We start from the raw sequence: 21,797 nt of genomic DNA, 5'->3' as shown, positions 1-21,797 counted from the left end.
GGGTACGAATCTTCTGAAAATTATGTCGTGGAATGATCTCATCATGGAGAGAAAACAATGATAAGTTCGTAAAATTCTACGGTTAGTGTTTACTTCCTCAAAATTGGTTGAAATTCGTCTTAGACATGAATTACTTGTTTAAAACGTAAATATCATCTTGTAAACATAACACACAGTATTTACATCCTTGTCAAATGCATAATAATTGCATCTCAGGGAATACTTTAGCAAATATTTTAAATTTAAGATATATAAAAAAATTTGATAAAGGGCTACTCTGTATGCATTTAGAATTTTAAGACACCATTGAAAAGGTTTATACGAGTAGTACGTCCGAAAAAGCATCAGTTGAGCTGAAAGAAGGGGTCTTTTTAATCGCAGGCCTTCGCGTGGTCTTCATGAAATAATAAATTCAATTCTTTCATTTTTTGGTTTAAGAATAACGGTAGTGATCTAAATAGAGTAAAAAAGAATTGCCAAATGAAATGCAATAACAATATTTTGACTGATCTTTCCCTTCACCAGTCTGTAAAAAACACTGCGGAACATTTAACTTTGGAAAATGTAAGTTACTGACGAAATTCATATTAAGTTAATCACCAGTATCCGAAAATCCAAGAGACAAGAAAAATAAATCCATATAACAAGGGAGTACTTATCGATGAAGGCCTTTAATATATGAATTAATTACATGGATGACCTCTTAACCGATGGTTTTAGGCATAAATTTATGAAATCTATTCATTCAGAAAATGAATAGTTTCACTTACACAGAAGTCACGTGAATCACCCACCTCTATCCGAAATCTATACATGGATGTCTATAAAGTTCTTACCTTAAGATGATGGAAACGTTGAACCTGTGGTTAATATTTGCTCATGTGAAATCATAAAGTATAATTTTTCAAATTATAGATGTAATTATACTTTGATTGGCCCACGAAACCTTAAAAATGAACGTAAATGAATCCGTTTAGATTACTGACTTAGATGATCTTGGTTTTAACGCATGCATTAGATAATAGCTACAAAGCAACGAACAGTGCATGTGCTTCGGTATTTTCTGATAAACCTGTACTCGGAAACATTCTGTATTCCTCTTCAGTCCCTGGGGAACAGGAGTTACACCTTACTGATATCCACTCGGAATCATTCATCCACCAATCCAATTACGCCTCGCAATCTGTCAAACACGCCCGAACAGAAAACAAACTGCGTGTCGCCACCTGACGGATAATTCGGCAGCCGTTTTATCTCCATCAAATATGACTCACAAAGAGAATGGTACAGCTCTTCATTATGCTATTCATTGTATACGACGGATATCGCTCGTTAACAGTCTATAACCTTTCTTGAAACTATAATATTTATCAACCACCAATGGTTAAACAAGCAAACCTTATTTACCTATAGCAGTAGGTACCATTATTGATACTTATCACAAGAAATATTGATGAATAAGCTATGTACGTAAAGTTAAACTAAACAAGTATAACCCATGTATACATTTCATTTTATTTGCCATTTAATACAGTCGATAAGGAAGCCATTTCCGAAATTTCAAAACGCTGTCGAGAAATAACGAAATTTTATGCCCATCATACACTCTGGATTTCATGCTATACAATACAATTTATTTCAACAGATTGATCCATGAAGTAAACCCTAACTTGCTAGAAACAGGATAGTATATGTGCAATCATCCTAAAATATTGACGTTTAACTTTGCTTTACTCCTAAATCACCATAACTTGAAAAAATCACTAATACTATCGATTGCATCACTCCTTCAAGTTTTTCCCCGAGGGTTTCACCGAAAAATGGTGACAAATGGATATATAAAGCATGTTTCAGCCCAAAACTGATTTTGACTAAAATATGGCGCATTTTGTGGCATGGATATGTTCAGCGAAAGAATGGCTCAGATACTAGAATATATTCACCCGCCTTGACGTAATTACCCCATTAAATATTATTTACCTTTCTGTTGCGGGAGTCGGCGGTTTGCATAATAAGGAAGAAAATCTTGTGAGATAACCCAAAGGAAGGTAGTAAGCTTCTCCAATGTGATTATACTGTCCCTAAGGAGCTGTTTTCATTTTATCGGCCACGATATTACCCCCAAATTCTCGTAAAACTGGGTATAAAAACGGAGGTGCCAATATCAAACATCAGCCGAACAAAGTTGAAATAATCTATAAAAATTTATCCCCACAGTGATCAGATTAAACATACACTAGTCATTCTTGACAAAAAGGTAATGCTATTGATGAAGACCTGTTCCATTTAGTGAAATACGCTCTATTGTGAAGAATTCTGAACGTAACACTACACTCTACTTATAAAAAATAAGCGCAGCACTCCTTATATGCCAACCTTTTGCCTTGGAAATTAGCGTTTTGGACATGTAAGAAGCGAAATTTGTGAAGAGACCCAAGGAAATGTAAGCTTTTGCGTGGTGATAATCCATTCCGTATAAGCTATCCATATTTTCCTTTTATACTAGGAGAAAATCAGCTCTCATGTCATTCAACCTAAAAATGAAAAAATATATGTTTCATGTTATTGCAAATAGCGATACAACAATAGGCACGTATACGCATATTATTTTATAGTGACATATTGTTATATAGTAACAATATGCATGTATAAGCATTTTTTTGTATCGTTATTAACGATTTTAATACGCTATCGCTATCGATACGACGAAATAGTTAGTAAACATCATGCTAGCAGGGATAAATATATATGTAAAATGGAATCCCCAGTAAAATGAGCTTAAATATGCGCATTTTATTACTCAAAACTGATGGTGATTGATAAACACTTTGAAATTGACGTAAAGCCAAAGACAGAAATAAACCACCTCTGTAAAAAAACTCCTCAGTAAGCTTTATGTATCGACCAGCTTTCGGCGTGAAAGAAGATACTTCGCATACTAAAGTAGCAACATTTGTAAGATAACCCCACGAAAGGTGGTGTGAGCTTCCTCACTCCGTTAATCCATTCCGTAAGAAGCAATCCATCTTTTCATTAAATCGCTTTTTTTTTTCAACGGGCGCATCCATAATGCTATGTTCCCCTCGCTGCTGTGCAAGAAAAGGGTTTAGGGTTTTCGGAGGGCATTAGCGCCGCGGCGTGGAAATTCCCTGATAAAGGATTCCCCACTCCTTCCTTCTCGCCCACAGGGTTTTTAAGGGTCTCCCTATTTCACCCCATCCCGCCTACCCTTTTATGTAACGCCTCCCCCGCCCCTCTTCAATTCCGCACCCCTTTTTCAGCCACGGCGCGCCGGAGAAAGTTAAAAAGACTCCCCACCCCAACCGTAACACCTTAGCCACCTCACAATTTCAACCATCCCGGAATGGGTTTAATCGCTCATCGGATCAGCGTGGAAGGAAGAAAAACTGCCGATGGTCGCATTCAATGAAAACTCGCAAGGGACCTGTAAAAGGAAGGACCCACCCCTTTCACCTCAATTCTCGCCGGGAATGTAGCTACCATTCATGGCAAAAGATTTAGCGGTTGTCAGGGGTGAAGTCATTTGGGTAAGACGTTCTGGTAAGTATGCAGCGTTCTGCGGGGTCACCTTCTTTCAAAGAAGTGGTTTAGTGCAAGTATTGACTCATTGAACAAGAAATATCTCAGGCTATCCCTTTATCATTAGCAAACCTTGAAAGTGAGGTGAAGTTATAAAGGAGATTAATAATGCTTGTTGAGAGAAATGTTATGTTAAACGCTGAAATATGAGATTGGGTTCGGTAAAAAAATATGGAGGAGGACTTAAGATTACAAAAAAACTTAAAACAAAAGACGATATCAGATATAATTGCAAACGAGGAGAAATGATAAGGAAAGTAACTACTAAGACACTTTCAAATATTTCAAGTGTGATGTGAGTAAGAGAACAATATGAATTAATATTTAACCTTAGTTCGTATCCTATTAACTCTCAAAAATGTTTCATTAACCCAAATAACCTCAGAAATATGTGGAGCGGGCTAAATTATCAACTTTATTCACTCTTACAATTAGACGAAGTATCGGAACCTTCCGATGGCCTAATCGGATAGAAAATACTGGAGAAATGCAACACAGGCGCCGCTTTCGCCATGGGTATCCAGAATAATTTTCAATTCAAAGCAAAAGATTAAAGACTAATGCAATGGCAATAGGTGATAGCATTTTGTTGGAGCGATTTGGTAAGTGCAATACGTTCAACGGTTGCACCTCATGGATAGGAGAATCCTTTTGCTAGGAACATCTCATGAGTTTACAGGCATAGTCCCGTTTATTCTTAGACTATATACCAGTGAGAGTGATTTTGATGGAAAATAAAAGGAGAGATATTGTTCGTGAATTTAATATGGAGCAAGTGGAGAATGTTTCATGTACGTAAATAGCATGCATTAAAAAAATAGGAAAGCAGCAAAAATTGAAAAAGAGGCCAAGTTAATTATGATAATGATCCGTAAATTGTTAACGCTTGGAAATATTTCTTGATTTGATCCATAAGTACGAATAATGACATATATCTGAAGTAATAAATAGCCTCCATTCCTTCATCTTCTAGATTTTTTATTTACCAAATACCCGAAAATTAATGTCTCAAATATGTGACAAGGGGCTTCTAAAAAATTAGGAAAAGTCCTACCACGTAAATAGCGGTACATTCAAAATAATTTCCTTGGAAGAAAATACAAATGAAGCGGGAATCGAACCACAGACCAATAGCTTTCGGGGCGACTGGTAGAACCACTAAGCAATTCAGGTATTCGGGCTTTAAAATCGAGTAACTATGATAGCATAGTGATTTGTGCAGTGGCCTGAAAAGCTAAAGGTCCGCGGCTCGATCCCTGGTGCGGGGGAATTTTTTTCCATGGCAGTCGACGAGAATTTTATTCCCAATCCTGGTCGGCCAAGACTTCGGGCAAGTCGGGTAAGATTGGTTGTCACGGTGAAAGGATTTCTTGGCTATCCATCTGGTAAAAGTGGTGCAGCATTTATTTACATCTGAAGTAATACTTGCTTTATATTCATAAAAAAAGAAAGTTTCCTGTGTCAAATCAATGGGAAACATGGGCAGTTACAGAATAATAGAGCACAAAGCGGAGGGACATTATCCAGTTAGTTAGGCAATAACTATACTTAATAGTATTGTAAGAAGCATACATTACGGGACCTGTTTCTATTGCACGCTTGAATATGGCAATACGCAAGTAGTGAAACGGAAATTAAAAACTGCGGTGTGAACGCATGAGGGTACTAAGAAGAACGTTATTTGGTGCAACCTAATGAACACCAGGACACTAATGTAAATATAGCCAACTCTAAGTCATCCCCAATGAAACGAAGAGAAACCATCGTTTCCCTGAAGAACACTGCCGAGACTTTCATAGTAAGAATAACTTTCGACAGCAAAATATATATTTATAAGAAAAATAAACGCACGAATGCAGAAAAATCACAACATTTACTCTTCCCCTAAAGAGTATTACCATTTCAAATCGCTCTCCGTAGCCTCAAAAGTCCAAGTCCTCCGTTCAACTGTCCTCTTCTTATTGACATATGCCTGCCTGCGGCCCGGCCCTTCTAAAAGATAAAAACGCAATGAAAATACTTGCAACAAACACATCCGAAAGACTCTCAGGGTTTCCTGGTTTATTTGCAATGTGGAAACCAGGAAAGAGCTCCGTACACCCTCCTCCTAAGAAATCTTTCTTCACTGCTCCCATCAATTTGGAAAATACCATTCCGAATAACGGCAACTCTCTATCCTTTGAGATGTGTGGTCTTATAATAACGGCGAAATTGCTCCAGTCACTTTTTTTTAATTGTATCATTAAAGTATTCTACCGATTAAGATAGGTTACCATGGAGTATTTTATAAGAATTCCGGGAGCCTCCTTTTCCATGTAGCACTTCCCTCTTCACTTCACAATAAAACCTACTCCCTTTCATTCCACCTAAAAAATACTTTTCTTTTCCCTCCTCTCCCTCGTTCACCTAACATTTACCAACCTCTACCTCTAGCACTGTTCTCAACACCCCTCCCCACTAAGTACTCGCTCCATCCATACCTTCTGTCTCCTCCGTATCTCATCTAAAAGCTGCCTCTCCTCACCCACCATGCCCAGCACTTCGTCGCTCCTCCTCCTCTCCATCCACTTCACCTTCTCCATTCTTTGCCAAACCCACAATTCGAATGGCTTCAGTCCTCTTTTGTCCTCCTTCCTTAGTGTCCGCATTGTAAAATACTACACTCCAAATCAGACTCTTCACTAACCTTTCATTAAGCTCTTACATAATGATCATAATTGTCTCCTTTGCTAGCGCAATTCTCTTCCTGATGTCCTTGCTACTGTATCCGTTTTCCTCTAACGTGCTGCCTAAATAGTTGAATTACTCTACCTGCTCAAGTTTTTCCCCACCCGCCTTTATCTTTAGCCTCACATTCCTCGCTCGCCATGCTTTACAAAACCGCGTCTTCTTGTGATTAATCTTCATCCCATACTCTTCACAACGCTCGTTTAATTCATCCACTAGAGCCTGAGGCCCCCTCGCTGACTGGCTAATCAACGCCTGATCATCAGCGAACCTCACTGATTTGAACATCATTCCTCTCACTTTTACTCCAGCTTCCAACCATCCCACGCTTTCCTTACCATCTCCTCAGTGTACATATTAAAAAGCAGCGGCAATAGGGGACAGCCTTGCCTCACACCTCGGCCAATACTTGCGCATTCAAATTCTCCGTTCACTACCCTCACTTGCGCAGTCTGGGTCGTATACAGATTACGAATCAGTCGTCTATCACTCCAATATACCTATTTTCTTGAGAATATCCATTAACGTTACCAAGGTCACTATATCCAATGCTTTTTCAAAATCCATGAAGCAGGCATACACATCCTAGTCATAATGTAGGTTCTTCTCAACCAAAGACCACATTATCGCTATTGCATCACGAGTTGACGTCCCTTTTCTAAAACCAAACTAATCATCGCCCAAATACTCGTTCGCCGTCGCCTCCATTCGCATGTTCAATATTATCAGTACTTTCGCCCCGTGGGATATTATGCTAACAATCTTATAATCTCCGCATTCCACTGCTTTCATCTTTCTGGTAGCGGAATTAGAACCGTCTTCACGAAATACTCCGGCCAACATCCCTCCTCATAGATCCTGTGCACTAGTTAGAAAATAAATGTCTTACTACCCTTCCCTAGATTCTTCAGAAGCTCACATGGGATATTGTCCACGCCTACTGCTTCCCTACCCTTCATATTATGAAGAGCCTACTCGATCTCCACATCAAATATCCCCGGCCCAAGATTAACCTCCTCTACTGCACTTCCCTCTTCTATATTTCCGTTCCTTTCATCATACAGATTCTCCACGTATCCCTTCCATCTACTCTGTACCTCTTCTCGCTCGGTTAGCATCTTTCCATCTTTAGCCTTAAATTAAGACATTGTTTGCCCTCTTTGCCGATCAACAGTGGCTTTACTTTGTCTTCTGCAAAATTCTGCTGCTTCCTCTCCCCAGTCGTTCCAAATTCCTAGTCCAAATTCTCCTACTTCGTTTTCAACCCTCCCTTTTCCGACTGAAGCGTTCCAGTTCCCCATCATTTTTTACTCGGAGTCGCTCGTATTATTTCCTCGAGCTGTTCATACATCTCATCTACTTCTTCTCTAAGATTGCGAGTGGGTATGTAAACTTGAAACACCTTCGTGCTTTAATTTCTACCACAAGAATTCTATCGTTTAGCTGATCTATACTTACCACACGCTTACCCATCTTCCCGTTAAATACTAAAGCTACTCCTAGTTGACTTTCCTAACCACCACTATATATAACCCATCACCCCAATAGTTCCTCCCATTCTCCCACCTCACTTCGCATAATCCTAAGATATCTATCTTTCCTTTCTCCGTTTCCCTTTTGATATTTTCTGGTCTACCCACCCTCATCATTATCCTCACATTCCACGTCTCTACATTAATTGATGCCTTCTTTTTCTCCATTCTCCTGGTTTTATTATTGTCATCCTTGAATGCTGCTGCTGATGCTGAAAAGATGATGATAATATGTCTTTGCAAGGATTTCGCATGATCAGGACCTCAAGGACCTTGCCGACTTCGCAGCCACCTACCTAAGGGTTTGGTCCCACGATTCCATCCGAGGCTAGTTCGATCGAACTCCATGTTTTCAGGGAAAAGATAGTTGGAAGGGTTTCCCACGTCCATCCCAGCAATGTTTTTTACGTGACACCATCACGTGGACTACCTTTCGCCTGGCTCCTACCCTTCGACCTATCTGGCATGGGTGGCCCTATCGGGTTTAATTTAAAATTACTCCATCCAGTGCAGCTCTAGAGATCATATGAACGTGCAAGCCTTTACACTGCGACAAGGTTGTCGCCAAGGGGATGGAATTACCTATAGCCCTTTAATAATTAATCTATCAATTTACAGTACCGCGACGCAATAATTATGGTGTAACTGTCTTACATAGTATTTTATCATAGTATGGGGTCTTGGAATCCATAAACTTGAGTTGGTTGGCTAGGTTTTTGTGGATAATGTTTTCAACTTGATTATTGCTATTTAAATATTCTGTGTTGATTGTCTCTGTCACTTGAAAACATCTTCTAAATTTATCATCTGTTATGCTTTTATCACCCAGGATGTAATTTGCATAATTTTTAGTGCGGACAACCTGGTCCTGTATTGCAATCATGAACCCTTCGGTTTCTCCATAGAGTTCACCCAATAAAATTATTATTACTATCATTATTATTATTATATTCATACCCCTATATTCATGGTATTAGCATAATTTCCTGTGAACGAGGCTCGCAACGGGCGTCAAAACGCTGGATTCCCTAACCTGGCTGAAAACCCGACAGAAATTAAACCAGTTTAATCACCGGGTAAGCGCCAGTTATTTCTTTACACAATTTGTTACACCAAATGAAAGCAATACTTTGCTGCGTGTGATGAACGATATATTTACGTCAATTTTATCGCCTTTACAGGGCATCGTACGCAGAACTCCGTTCATTAAATTCGTACTCGGTTTCTTCTTGCTCATCCTTGCGAGTATTTGAAATTTATCCCGTCCCCCCCTCCATTCAAACTCATCACCCCCTCCCCTTGCCTCCTTTCTGCGGCAGCGCCTCTAGTGGGTGTAGCCCTTAATTGATTGTTTTATTTCGCATCCTCTTCCTCCTCCTGTCTCGTCGTTAACTGTCTGCCGCAGTGGCCCTTTAGATGTTCGGACCCAGATGCCGAGCCCTTCTCAAGGGTGAGGGTATAAACAACCCTTTTGAATTTCTCCGCCTTTGGAATTTCTATCCCATGCCGGAGCGTGCAGCCTCTTTATTGTTTGAACATTTTTTCTTCGCGAATACTCCAGTACAGTGCGCTTTAGCTAAATTTTTTGTCAGATTAAACGTTTATATACGTTTTTCTCCCCGTTTTTACCGAAAAAAATTTGAGCCTTATTTATTCAAGTCAAACAAGTACCTAACGTTCCAATAGGGGTTCGTCTTTTGGTTCAACTTGCATTCTGGCTAATTAATGAAAAGTCACCAAATGGATACTAAAAGAGTATTGACGGAAAATAAGTAAACACTTTTATTTTATATTTGTGCCAAAAAAAAGAGCCTTGAGTAATTTTGTTCTTTGCTTGTAACTATTGTAAAGGAATGAGATTAAGCTTCACCGGACCCTCGTTTGTCACCTTCTAATGAATAAAACCATCCTTCATCGAATTGTGGTGGAGATACTGCAATATTTTTCTCGTTGTAACATTTCATATACATCAATTATTACCATTTATAACAGTGCCCAAACCATACAACTGATATTTTACGTAATAATTCTAAAACGTTAATCGAAACCTGATATTTTCCAGTGAGTTGACCAGGTGGAGATTTCATAAGGGTAGCATGCTAATTCTATTTACATTCACTCTATTGATTACATATTATAATATCGAATTCATTACGTCCTTAGCATCCATTTCACCTCATCTTTTACCATTTGGGCAGAGTTTGACCCACAAAGTAGACCCCTAAATATTTTCCGTGATGATTCCGGGATACTTTCACTAATCTGGTTGATATGCATTTGAATTGAATCCCTTTGATATTATACAATGGATATCACCCTGTTTGTCAATTACACAACTAAACCTTGAGAAAAAATCCGATTAGGTTTGCATTGAATGTACTTATGAGAAGAAACGGTAGTCTACTCCTACTGCGCAGAGTTTCTCAACGGTAGGTATTACGTGCATGAGTCAAGCATAGAGAAGAATAGAGTAGTGCAATGCTTCAAAGAGTTTGTAACCTGGTCATCTTGGTTAAACTGAAAGACAAAGAACTGTAAAGAGATGAAATTCCACAGTGATACGCGGAAGGCTATCAGAGGGGATCTTGGTAAAACAATATCCTGACAACGCTTAGGAACGGATCCTGGAGAACTTGAGTGAAATGCGGTGGAGGAATTTTGGTGTGAAACTCGATATTTCACCCCGTTTGCTTCTCTTCGGTGGGAAGTCAAGGGGAAGGAGTTGACACACGTCCTCTTAAGAGCAGAACAATATACGTTCTGACCCCCGTGTACCACTTCTGAAGAGAGGATAAAGGATACCCTCTGCAAACTCTACTCGACCGTTCCTTACACTGAGTCAAGTGCATGGTGCATCAAGCAGCCGAGACATTCAAACTATCCTTCAGTGAATATTGAACCGAGGAAATTGCAGAAACGTTTACATTTCTAGAGAATACGTATAGTATGTGACAGTGACGTCATGGTAAAATTAGCAGTGCCGGAACGCACTTTCCTTAACTTATTTTAGAAGTGAAATATTACTGTTTATTTTAAAAGTTATTATTTACATTTTATCACATTTTTTGTTTTGGTTACGAATGTATAAAAGTTTTAGGCAACAAAATTTTATAAAAATCATATTTGATAATTATGCCTTTTGTGAACCAGAGGCGAAACGGTGTTCCAGCACGTTCCGGCACTATGACACCCCTGGTAAGTGATTTACGCTAAGCAAATAGCTTTTATATCCAAGAAAATTTCTTCAAAAACGGTTTTTGTGACTTCACCATTGCAAGATTTTCATTCACTCTAATTTATTCAGAGAAAGCCACACAAATTTCGATGCGTTTTCGGTATCCAATAACAACGTGGAATTGAAAAAGAATTTCCAAACCAATAGAATCAGTAAACTAATAAATATTTAAATTTGTTGATCTATGAAGAAATCTATTTAACTGACTGTGTTATGTGCCTTTCTACTCTCGATTTATAATTAGTTTTGTTCCAGCTACTGATATGTATCCTATTACAATTTATCCCAAACATTTACCATTTTTGGAATAACTCAATCAAAAATACCTCTACCTTAAAATGAATCACACCTTTGAACTCTGTGAATGGTTTTACGCCCATTAGAGGCCTTCTTTAACGCCTACAGAGCAAATAAAAAGGAATAAGCAGCTTTCTTCTGCCAAAGTTAGTGTCCTTAACTAATCTATGACAACTTTGTCTGTCTTTTAAATTGAATTTCTTATATAACTTCTATTGCCATCAACTGAGTATTCCAATAGTTTACTGCACATATATAGCTGAATTGTTTTTTCCTGGGTTTAGGTCACTGTCACCATATTAATTTTACGGAACTGCTTCATAATTGAAATAATAAGCAGGTACTTCCCAGTATTTCATATGGAAAAAGTAAGCGGGAATATACTTGTAGTTCTTATTTGTCCTTAGGTTACACTCTAGAAGATCGGATCTACTGATGAGGTTTGAATTCCCTAAGAATTATTCATTCATAAAATGCACCGCAAATATTCAACCATTTAACTTTTCCATACCGAAGGATTGAAAAATGCGAAATTCGTCAAGATCTATACACACTGCAGCTAAAAATACACATGAAAAGAATATTTGAAAGGATGTTAAATTTATATTCTCCCTATATCTTTCTTATGAAGTATTCCAAAAATTAAAAAAATCTGCAAAACCCACTTACATGACGTATTCAATAATGAAAAGTCATATTTTTGATTCAAAGATGTATAACGCCACTGATTACAGACAAAGGGTGAAAGCTTAATACGCGTAGATTTATTTTATTTTTTAAACTGGAAGCGGTATGTTTGCATTTGGGAAAAGCAAGTTTGCTTTCTTTGCTTTAAGACCGAGTGATTCATTATTTGGAATGAAAATCAGGAAAAAAAGTTTGATAATTTCGGGGGTCCTTAGGGTGAATCTAGATTCAGCCTCAGAGTTGATCTCCCTTTCCTGCCAGCCTTATTAATACCATATGTCTCGATGAAGTAATACACACGTAAACGACATTCAATTAAATCCACTTAACTCACCTCACCGACTTTATATCATTTCCTTGTAATCCATTTATAATCAGCACGAATAGGAAGTTTAGGACACATTTCACAACGCGCTCCTAGTGTCTCTTAAAATTTCCCCTTTTTTACCGAACGCTTCCAGCCTTACGTCTTTTGAGCAGTACGTTACGCAGCCAGCGAGTTGTACGTTGAAGTTGATTCAGATGTATCTTCGTTTCCGGCGGCATCCAGGGTGTCGTTATTTTGGCAATGCTCGGAGGTAGGGTGGATCGCTGGGATAATAAAGAGGAATATTCTCCGCCACGCGGATAGGGAAAAATGCTCGGAGTGGAAGGCTAAGAAGAGAAGAAGGCGTAAGGGACCATCACAAGACATTCGAAATATATTTCACTTTTCGTCTCTGGTCCAGGCAATGCGGCAGAATGCGGCGAAAGTCAAACGGGAACTCCCTTCCTCTATATATCGTCTTTTTCCCTTTGCGTCAAGTCCCAAATCTCAATTGACAACTGATGATCCATTCCCTCGCTTTCTTCCTTTGACGTGTTTCTTCGAAGAAAAATAATCTTGACCAAAGAAACGTTCTCTTTTGCTTTTGCGAAGGACCCGGCGGTACGTTTTTTGAAAACCGAGCATTCGTCTGAGGTATCTTTGTTTCTCGAACTTCGACGTTAAAAATATTTCCACGCGAGTTGAGCCTTGATGATATCAAACTAGGGATATGAATTTCGATAGATAGTAAAAAGGAAGCATATTTATACCTCTGAAAATTCAAAAATGCCTGGGATACAACCAAGATTTCGTCTCAGTATTTGGTGAATTTTCTCACAGATAGATCCAGTTATAAAAACATATTTATGGCAGCAAGTCAAATGAAAGTGTGGACTAAGGAGTTTTTAGCCCACTCCAAATCATAAGGAAATAATCTATAATCATAAGGATTGAGTTGATTTAATCAAATTTACTTGGAAAAAATGCCAGGAAAAATGCACACCAAAATAAGAAAATAATAGGAGTTGACTCATATGGAAAAGCTACATAATTTAGAATTGACGCCTTGTGCTGAAAGAAAGCCTTGCGTGAAAACAAAATTATGTGAGTGCAATGAACTATTCGAATACGGTTAAGATCATTTCGCTCTGATAGCTGTAATTACGGCTGGATAATTTTCAGCACACTGTGCTGAATACATCCAAATTATAGAGTAGTGGGATTAAAATCCTCTGAAATTTAGGACCAAAAACATTTTGACTTTCTCGTCCTCTACGCAGGTGATTCTTTTTTTCAGGTACATATAGATACCGATTTACTTGACATTAGCTTGGTCGTTCATATGATTACTAGTACAGTGAAAATATTTCCGATGACAATTTGAATTTAATTTATTCATGCAATAAAAAAATTAAGGGAAATGGAGAATATAAGTGGAGTATGTAAAAAGAATGATTTTTTTTCATAGCGCAATTGAATAATTTGCTTGGTATACCTTTGAGGAGAAATATTATCGATAATTAATTAGTGTAATTTTATCGGTTAAATCATGAGATGGCCTAGTGAAAAATTTCAACGTTTCAATTGCAATCCACTCGAATTGATCACTGTTTATTATGATGAGTGTCTTTCACTGCAAAATTAATTGTCATTTTAAACGTAGCCATGCTTCCTGCTCCGACGGAAACGGTAAGATACGAAAGATACAAGGGCGATTGGCTCAAAACGCGATTCGTTTTTTTCCACGAAAAATTAAGGAACGCATAAAAGCCATTCTAAAATAAAGCTTCGAATCATATCACTTATAAAACATTATAATACCATGTACTGTTTTGCCAGGTACAAAGGTGGTAACTCAATACGTGATTGCGGGGCAATGTAAAGGCAGATGAAAACTAGAATTACGCAGAATACATGAGGGCGTACTTTACAATAGTAACTACGTTATGTACAATAATATAATCCCATAGACTCATGCACTTCAAAGAACACAAAATATTTATGATAAGGCATAAATTAACTCAAATACGTAAAACAATTACGGCACATGGATCATTTTCGACCCTTGGAGACAATGAATGGTTGGCCGACGCCGAAGGCTCTGAGCCAATCTCCTCTATTTAATTTGATATTAAGGGATATAACTGCCTTGTAATTATATACATTATAGTTACATAATCAAAAGGAAGAGAAAATACTGGCGGTTAACACCGTATTTTGACAAAGGTGACGTTTTAGTGAAATTTATACATGAGGTTCGAGGAATGTACCTACGTGGGATGCTCTTAATGAAGGCGGTATACATTTTAAAAAGAAAACCTTGAAATACTAATTATTTTCAGTAAGAAATTGTACGTTAAGTGTTCCTTTGTGTATGTTTATAAGTGTTCAATGCGATTTCCTTCAGATTATTCAACGGCGAGGATTTAAATGAAATATAGTACTCCTTATATTCAATTTCTGTTGATGATAACTCTTGCAGGCTTATAAATATGACTTCTAAGACGACGTACAGACCGAAGTAAGTCTTCTCCACAGGAAAGCCGGAGGTAACAAAACTTACGCTCTGAGCATTTAGGATTTGAATTTTAACGAGAAATAAGGCTGTAATTATCTATTTTTTAATAAAAGAAAAGTTTTAAGGGTGTTCTCGATCCATGCAAATACGGACAATTTACATCATACTCATTTCAGGCGTAATTTTAACAGCTTTTTGTGTAAATTTTCATGCTGGGAGCTTTGTCGAATTAACCAAGCTGCCTTCTCACATCTGTTGCTTGCTCAAGCATTTAAAAGCGACAATAAAGTAGATTTGACCGAATAAGAACTCTCGTCACAAAATGAGCCGGAGAACAAGAATAAAAAGCACGAGCCAGTTGCGGGTTGTACAGTCGTTTGAAATATGTCCTCCGCCCCACCGCATGACATCAAATAATCGTGAAAAACGTTTTTTGTCCGTTTCGACCACTGGCCACATATTTTTGACCCGTTGAACTTTGAATTAGGAAAAGAATTTATTTGTTACCTTCCCTGTTGAGGAAGGCTTGCGGAATATAAACCTCAAACTTTGGTGGACTCGACCTTTTTCTGGTATCACCGAGCATGTAGCACGCGACCGTTAAAATTTTGGGCAACTCAAGACCATAAAATGTTGGGGGCCGCGCACAAAAACGTTTAAATCGTTGAAAAAACATCGCTTTATTTTTATCTCTACGCCTTCTCTTACGGTGTAATCTGGTGACCATTGGGGAGACGACCAAAGCCGGTCATGGCCGCAGGAGCACTGCAATGACCCACATCCGAAGAAGTTAACCCGTCAGGCCACGAACGAAAGAAATCTCTGGATGAGTCCAATTATTTTTTCCATCGACTGGCACGAGTCAGGTTTCTAGGAGGTTTCAACGTCCTAGCGATAACAAAACTGAATCATACTTTTGGCGTTTGGCGTTGTTCTTATGGATATCCAGTGAGGCTAAAACGCAATACTACCTTGCGTAGCACGTAGATACGAGGGTGGTTTGAAAAGTTCTTGGAATCACCACGAGTTGCCAGCACTAGTGCAACGAAATTTTAGCGTGATAATCATAGGGCTGTTCGCTCTAAACATATGCCTCGTCAATTCTCGTGGAAAAGAACAGTTGCCAAGAGGACAAATGAATTTAAATTTGGTCGAGAGAGCTTAGATGATGGTCCGCGCAAAGGTCGGCCAAGAAGTGTCACTACTCCAGAAATCATTACAAAAGTGCACAAAATGGTAATAGACGATCGCTGATTGAAAGTGGGTCAAATTGCTCTTGCCTGCCAGATATCATATAAAAGGATATATTATATTTTAACTGAAAAATTAGAAATGAGGACTCCTGACGCTGGATCAAAAACACATGAGAATGGACATATCGGAAAAATGTTTGACCCGTTTTAGGGAAAACGAACAAGTTTATATGCACCGGTTTGTGACCAAAGATGAAAATTGGGTACATAACTATTCCCCAGAGACACAAGCACAGCCAAAGCTGTGGAAACATGATGATTATCCACCACCAAAGAAAGCAAAGATAATTCTTTCGACTGGAAATGTCATGGCATCAGTGTTCTGGGATGTGAAGCGGATTCTGTTTATAGATAGTCTCCCCTATAGACAAACAATTACTAGAAAATTCTCTGCTAACCTCTTTGACCAATGGCAACAAAATATAGGCGAAAAAAGGCCAGATTCAGCAAGGAAGAAAGTCATCTTCCATCAATACAATGCGCGCCTGCACACATGTGCTGTCGCCATGGCAAAAGAACAAGAGATAGGGTATTAATTGTTGCCACTCCCGCTTTATTCACCTGATGTGCCTCCGTCAGACTTCCATCTCTTCCCAAAAATGAAATTTTTTCATGGTGGACCTAGTGGATAAAACGATTTACTTCAAATGAAGAACTGACAGCCGGAGTTGACAACTATTTTGCAGGCCTAGAGAAATCTCATTTTCTAGATGGATCAAGGCACTAGAATATCGTTGGACCAAATGAAGTAATCTACAACGAGACTATATTGAAAAATAAAATATGTTCCAGTGATGTAAAAACATTTTTTCTATTCCATTCGGAGAACTTATCAAACCACCCTCGTATATTAATTTAGTTCAAAGTTGTTAAATCGCCAATCACTTAGAAGAGGTTGTCCAGCCTACATATTTATTCTGACCTGAATATTATCAGAAGAGCTGCCAAAAAATCAATAATTAATCAGGAAAAACTGAAATTCTCGTGGTGATGTAATTTTCACCCTAATACATACAATACAGAATCTAAGAATTACTATAGCAGATTACATTACAAAATGGCCCAATTTAAAAATTACCACGGAAAAAACGATATTGTTGTTTCGCGAAAAAACTCGAAAAGCTGCAATGAAAAACATGAATCAGGTTGAGGAGAGTAGCTGAGATGATTGGAAATAAAATTACAAAGAGGAAAATATTTTTTGTCTTCTATTGGGTTCCATTGAAGATTTCTCTTCGCCGTGAAATTTTACCTGTTAAACTATGTCGGTTTGTAATATCTTCGCTTCGCAAATTAAAATGTGCTGCTAGATGTAACCCTACCACGAGGATTCACGTTTGTGCCTATTGCACCACAGTCCCGCGGCTTAACTAATACTTTGAATATTAAGTTGTTTTCTTAAGAAAAATTTCATAAACAACTGCGAGATTGACAGCAATGACTTTATACAAATTCATCCGAAAGTGAATGCGTAATGCAAAATTGTTTCACACTTGTGTATTTTCTGGATTAAAATTTAGGAAGTAACCGTAGAATAACCTTAGAAAATCTTTCTCTAGTCACCAGCAAGTGTTATTAAACGGTCGGCAATGTAAACCTGTAGCTTTTTCAGCAATTTGGTTAAATTACAATGAAAATTTAATTTTCGAAACGGATTGCTATTGAAATCATGGCATTGATCGATTTTGACGAAATAATAATTATTATATGACACAAAAAGGGTGAAATTCAAGAGAACTAAATCTTGGGTGTGTGATCTGTTTCGGAATATGGCAAATACGGAAATGCGATTCAAGTCCCGGTCAGGCCGAATAATTTTCTTCTCAATAAATATTCGCTAATTATTCCTTCTAAGTAAGACTTTTTCCAGGAAAGGATGAGCAAAGAGGAAGAAGAGAAAAAGATAATCAATCCGTAATCGGATTGCTAATAGCTGCTACACTTCATAGTGGCTTTACTTTGAGTGATTTATTTCTTACTGGCTGCCGATTTCATCACACTGCAATTTTTGAAGGCAAGCAAAAAATAGACTCAGTAAATCTTCAAGGAGCAACTTTTAAGCTAAATAAATGTGAGAAAAATGTTGAGCAGCTACGTTTCAACATTATAAATCATTAGGGACACATTTACGTGCACTATGAGATGAAATGCAGCTTAAATATGTGCATATACATAAAATACGTGCATTGTTTGACTATTGACTTTAGTTTGGGAAACATTATGGCAGAAGTTTTCATTTCTAAGTAATGATTCTTTTAAATTTTCGGACCATTCCACAGCAACCTCACGTGCCGCAAAGTCAATTATTGAAATTCTTCGTAGCAGACCAGCGACAAAATAAGGGTTTTTCACCCCGACAGTGGCTTAGTAAGCACGACCCTCGCCACATGTGCCAACAGTGTGGACTTGTGACGTCAACATCTTGTTCGGTAAAACCCATTCCGAAGTTCGCTTTGAGAAAATGGCTTGGTGGTGGAACTGGTTAACTCGCCTGAACGGCAATCGGGAGATCCGGGCTCGAATCCCGGCTAAGTCAAGTATTTTTTCATGGCAAACTTCATCCTTCGGTGTATTTAACTTTTTGCACCCGTGCGCATGACTGCGTAAAAAGTCACTTGTTCCTGCAGTGCTTTCAATTATTATGACTGAAACTGAGTGGGGAGTTTGGTTTCTCGTCGAAGGGTCCCAGGATCTTGGGTTAAGCCTATGGACACCCACAGACAAAATCCTCGAAGTACCCTAGGGAAAGGAACTATACCTCCATCTGACTACGTGAAACTCACACTGTGTCTCACATTTTACCTCACCCGTTCAAACCAACCTTCCAGTCGAATTACTGAATGAGGGATAGTATTAACTCTTAGAGTGCCGGGGAGCGATATCGCGCTCTTCCTATCTCTCGCGAAAAGTTCCCGGAGCGCTATCGCGCTCCTCATGCAATGTCACTCTTAGATGCTGATAATTAACTAATCATACAATGGTTAATATTCATTTTATTTTAACATTAACTATTTTCTTCAATTTATAAAAATTAACTCATATTACCAAAAATTCGTCAAATAATATAATAAAAAGGTGAAACAACATATAATAAAGATTTCTTAAAGTTTTTGAAAATATACCTTTACTTGTTTTTTGAGACCTAATTTTTTCCCTAACCTACTGCAAAATCAGCTAAAATGCCTCGGCACCTTTGGCACAGTACCTAGAAAATCGGTTGGCACTCAAAGGGTTAAGTAAAAGAAATTAAAACGGATCATAAATACAGGCGTATCATAAAAATTACAAAATGGTTTCGTAGAAAATAGAAAACTCTTGATTGCTAATATAATGTCAATGATCAACATACTACCCCAGAGGCTGCTTCAAAGGGGGCCGGAGTTATTAGGACTCAAGCTATTTTGTTGTATATGCACTAAATAATTGTGTTGATTGGAATATTTACTGCGAACTTACATCTAGTTAAGTGCTTGATTGCTCGAGGGTAGAACAAATCCCTATATCACCCATTTGGTAAACCTCTCGTTATTTATCGGGCTTGAATATATTTTTGGTCGTATAATGATGTTCTCCTGGTCAATCTGTAAGATTTATCTCCTTCCTGAGCCTAGCTCGTAGGTTCCAAGTCTGACTGTCGATATCTACCTTCAACCATCTATCTTCAATTACTGGTGGCTACATTTAAGGGTATGTTGAGGATTTTTCAATAAGCAAAAAAACAATGTCAAGTCGAGGTGCGTTTGTTTATTACGAAATTCAAGCAAATAAAGATCTGGTTTCTAAAATAAACGAAATAAGGAAAATGACTGGGTTACCAAAGTACCAATTATAATAGCATTAACTGGCATAATGGCATTTAAGTGAAAATCTGTAAAAATTTCACCCATCAACATAAACGCATGTAAAAACACAAAATCAGTATTATTCAGCACAGCTCAATCCGTTAGGAAATTTCTAAACGGTGACCACGATTCCGAAGCAGCATCCAGTCCCGTCATTCGTTGCGTAGGCCGAATAACAAACAAATCCGGTGTAAGAAGCCGATAAAAGGGAAGGAAATAATAATAATAATATAAGAAAGGGCAATGAGAATGAGTGGTTTTTCACCTTTTCCGCTTCCACTGGAAGATAGAGGGCGCTGAGGGTAGTCTCCGTCGTGAAGCCGTGGTTCACACAATTACGGGAATCCACTCTCGTGACGAAGGAGCTGAGGTCAGCCGGAAATCACAAGAGGAGGCGAAGATGATGAAGACGGAGTAGTATTGCAATATAAAAAAAATTAAAGGGAGTAGAGCGTGATCCCAATTAAATCCGAATCCTCTTCTCTCGTCTTGTTAAGCTGATCGCCAAGGCGGAAAAGCACTCAGGCAAGTAGGAAGGAAGCTATGTACTTTATTCTTATTTTTTTCACTTAAGGCACTCAGAAGAGTAAGGAATGGAAGCACACAGCAACGCGTTTATATGTATATATATATATGTAGAGGCGTACAAGTTTCCGAGTAAGTAAGCGCTCGAGAAAAAAATTTATATATAAATATATATTTTATATTATTTTTATGTACGAGAGCGAGCCTCACTACTCTGCGAAAATCTTTAAATATTTATATTATATATATACGTGTGCGCGCGAATTTATTTACCTAAATTTATATATTATTTATATTTGGCTCCCTCCACTCCCAAAAACACTAATAATATCAACCGGCGGTAGCAGGGGGAAAAATATCACCGTAGAGTTGCTTGGATTCAATGCACACTTCTTTTTGTGGAAAGACGTGATAACTGGGGCATCTGTGCACTTTTTTTTGGAGCGATTCGTTTTTGTACGGAGAGGACGAGGAGACGGTTCTTATCAGAGAGCGGTCCAGATGTCAAACACGATTGATTTTTCCCGGGAACACTTCCTCGAGGGCTTTTCACGCCCGGAACCGCGGAAACTGCTCACACCAAGGGGGTTGTAACGGCACACACACGGGGACACTTCACAAGAACTCCTCGCGCGGGTACTACTGGAGAGGCCGGCACCTCGAGAGAGACTGGGTGCACAAAACTCGGCAGCCAGCCGCGTCAAAGGGAAGAAGGAAGGGTACGTGGCTGACGATTGGGAAAGGGATGCAGTGGCTGTGGGGGGGGGGGGGGGGGAGGACTTGGCTTTGGCGGCGGCGGGCGAGATCCAGGCGTTGCGGAGATGTGTTTTAGGGGGGCGGGGCTTTGTGTTAAGGGATGTGCTAACGCCGCCGCGTGGACCACCTCCGGCGGGAGACCGGCAAGCTACCGGCCGAACGCCGGGGAAGACGAGAGGGGTCGTCCCCGGGTTGCGACGAAAATTGTCGGGAGCTCTTCATCCTTCCACCAAAAAAACCAACTTCTCGGGGGGTTGAGCCTTCCGTTGATGGTCCACAAATGATGGGAACGCGTCGAAAAATCCGCCTGAATGAGTCACGGAGATTCACTCTCCCATCTCCCCAAAGCCAAGAAGGATGGATGGGAAATAATTAAATATAATGTTCCACAAATGATAAAAAAAAACTTCCGTTGAAATCTGCCTGAATGGTCACGGAAAATCACACTCCTATCTCCCCGAATTCGAGGAAGATGGAGGGGAAGTTATGAAACGAAATGCATCATCTTTCCCACTATG

Source organism: Ischnura elegans, chromosome 8 (assembly GCF_921293095.1).
Source record: "Ischnura elegans chromosome 8, ioIscEleg1.1, whole genome shotgun sequence".
NCBI lineage: Eukaryota > Metazoa > Arthropoda > Insecta > Odonata > Coenagrionidae > Ischnura > Ischnura elegans.
This window is presented reverse-complemented; position numbering follows the sequence as displayed.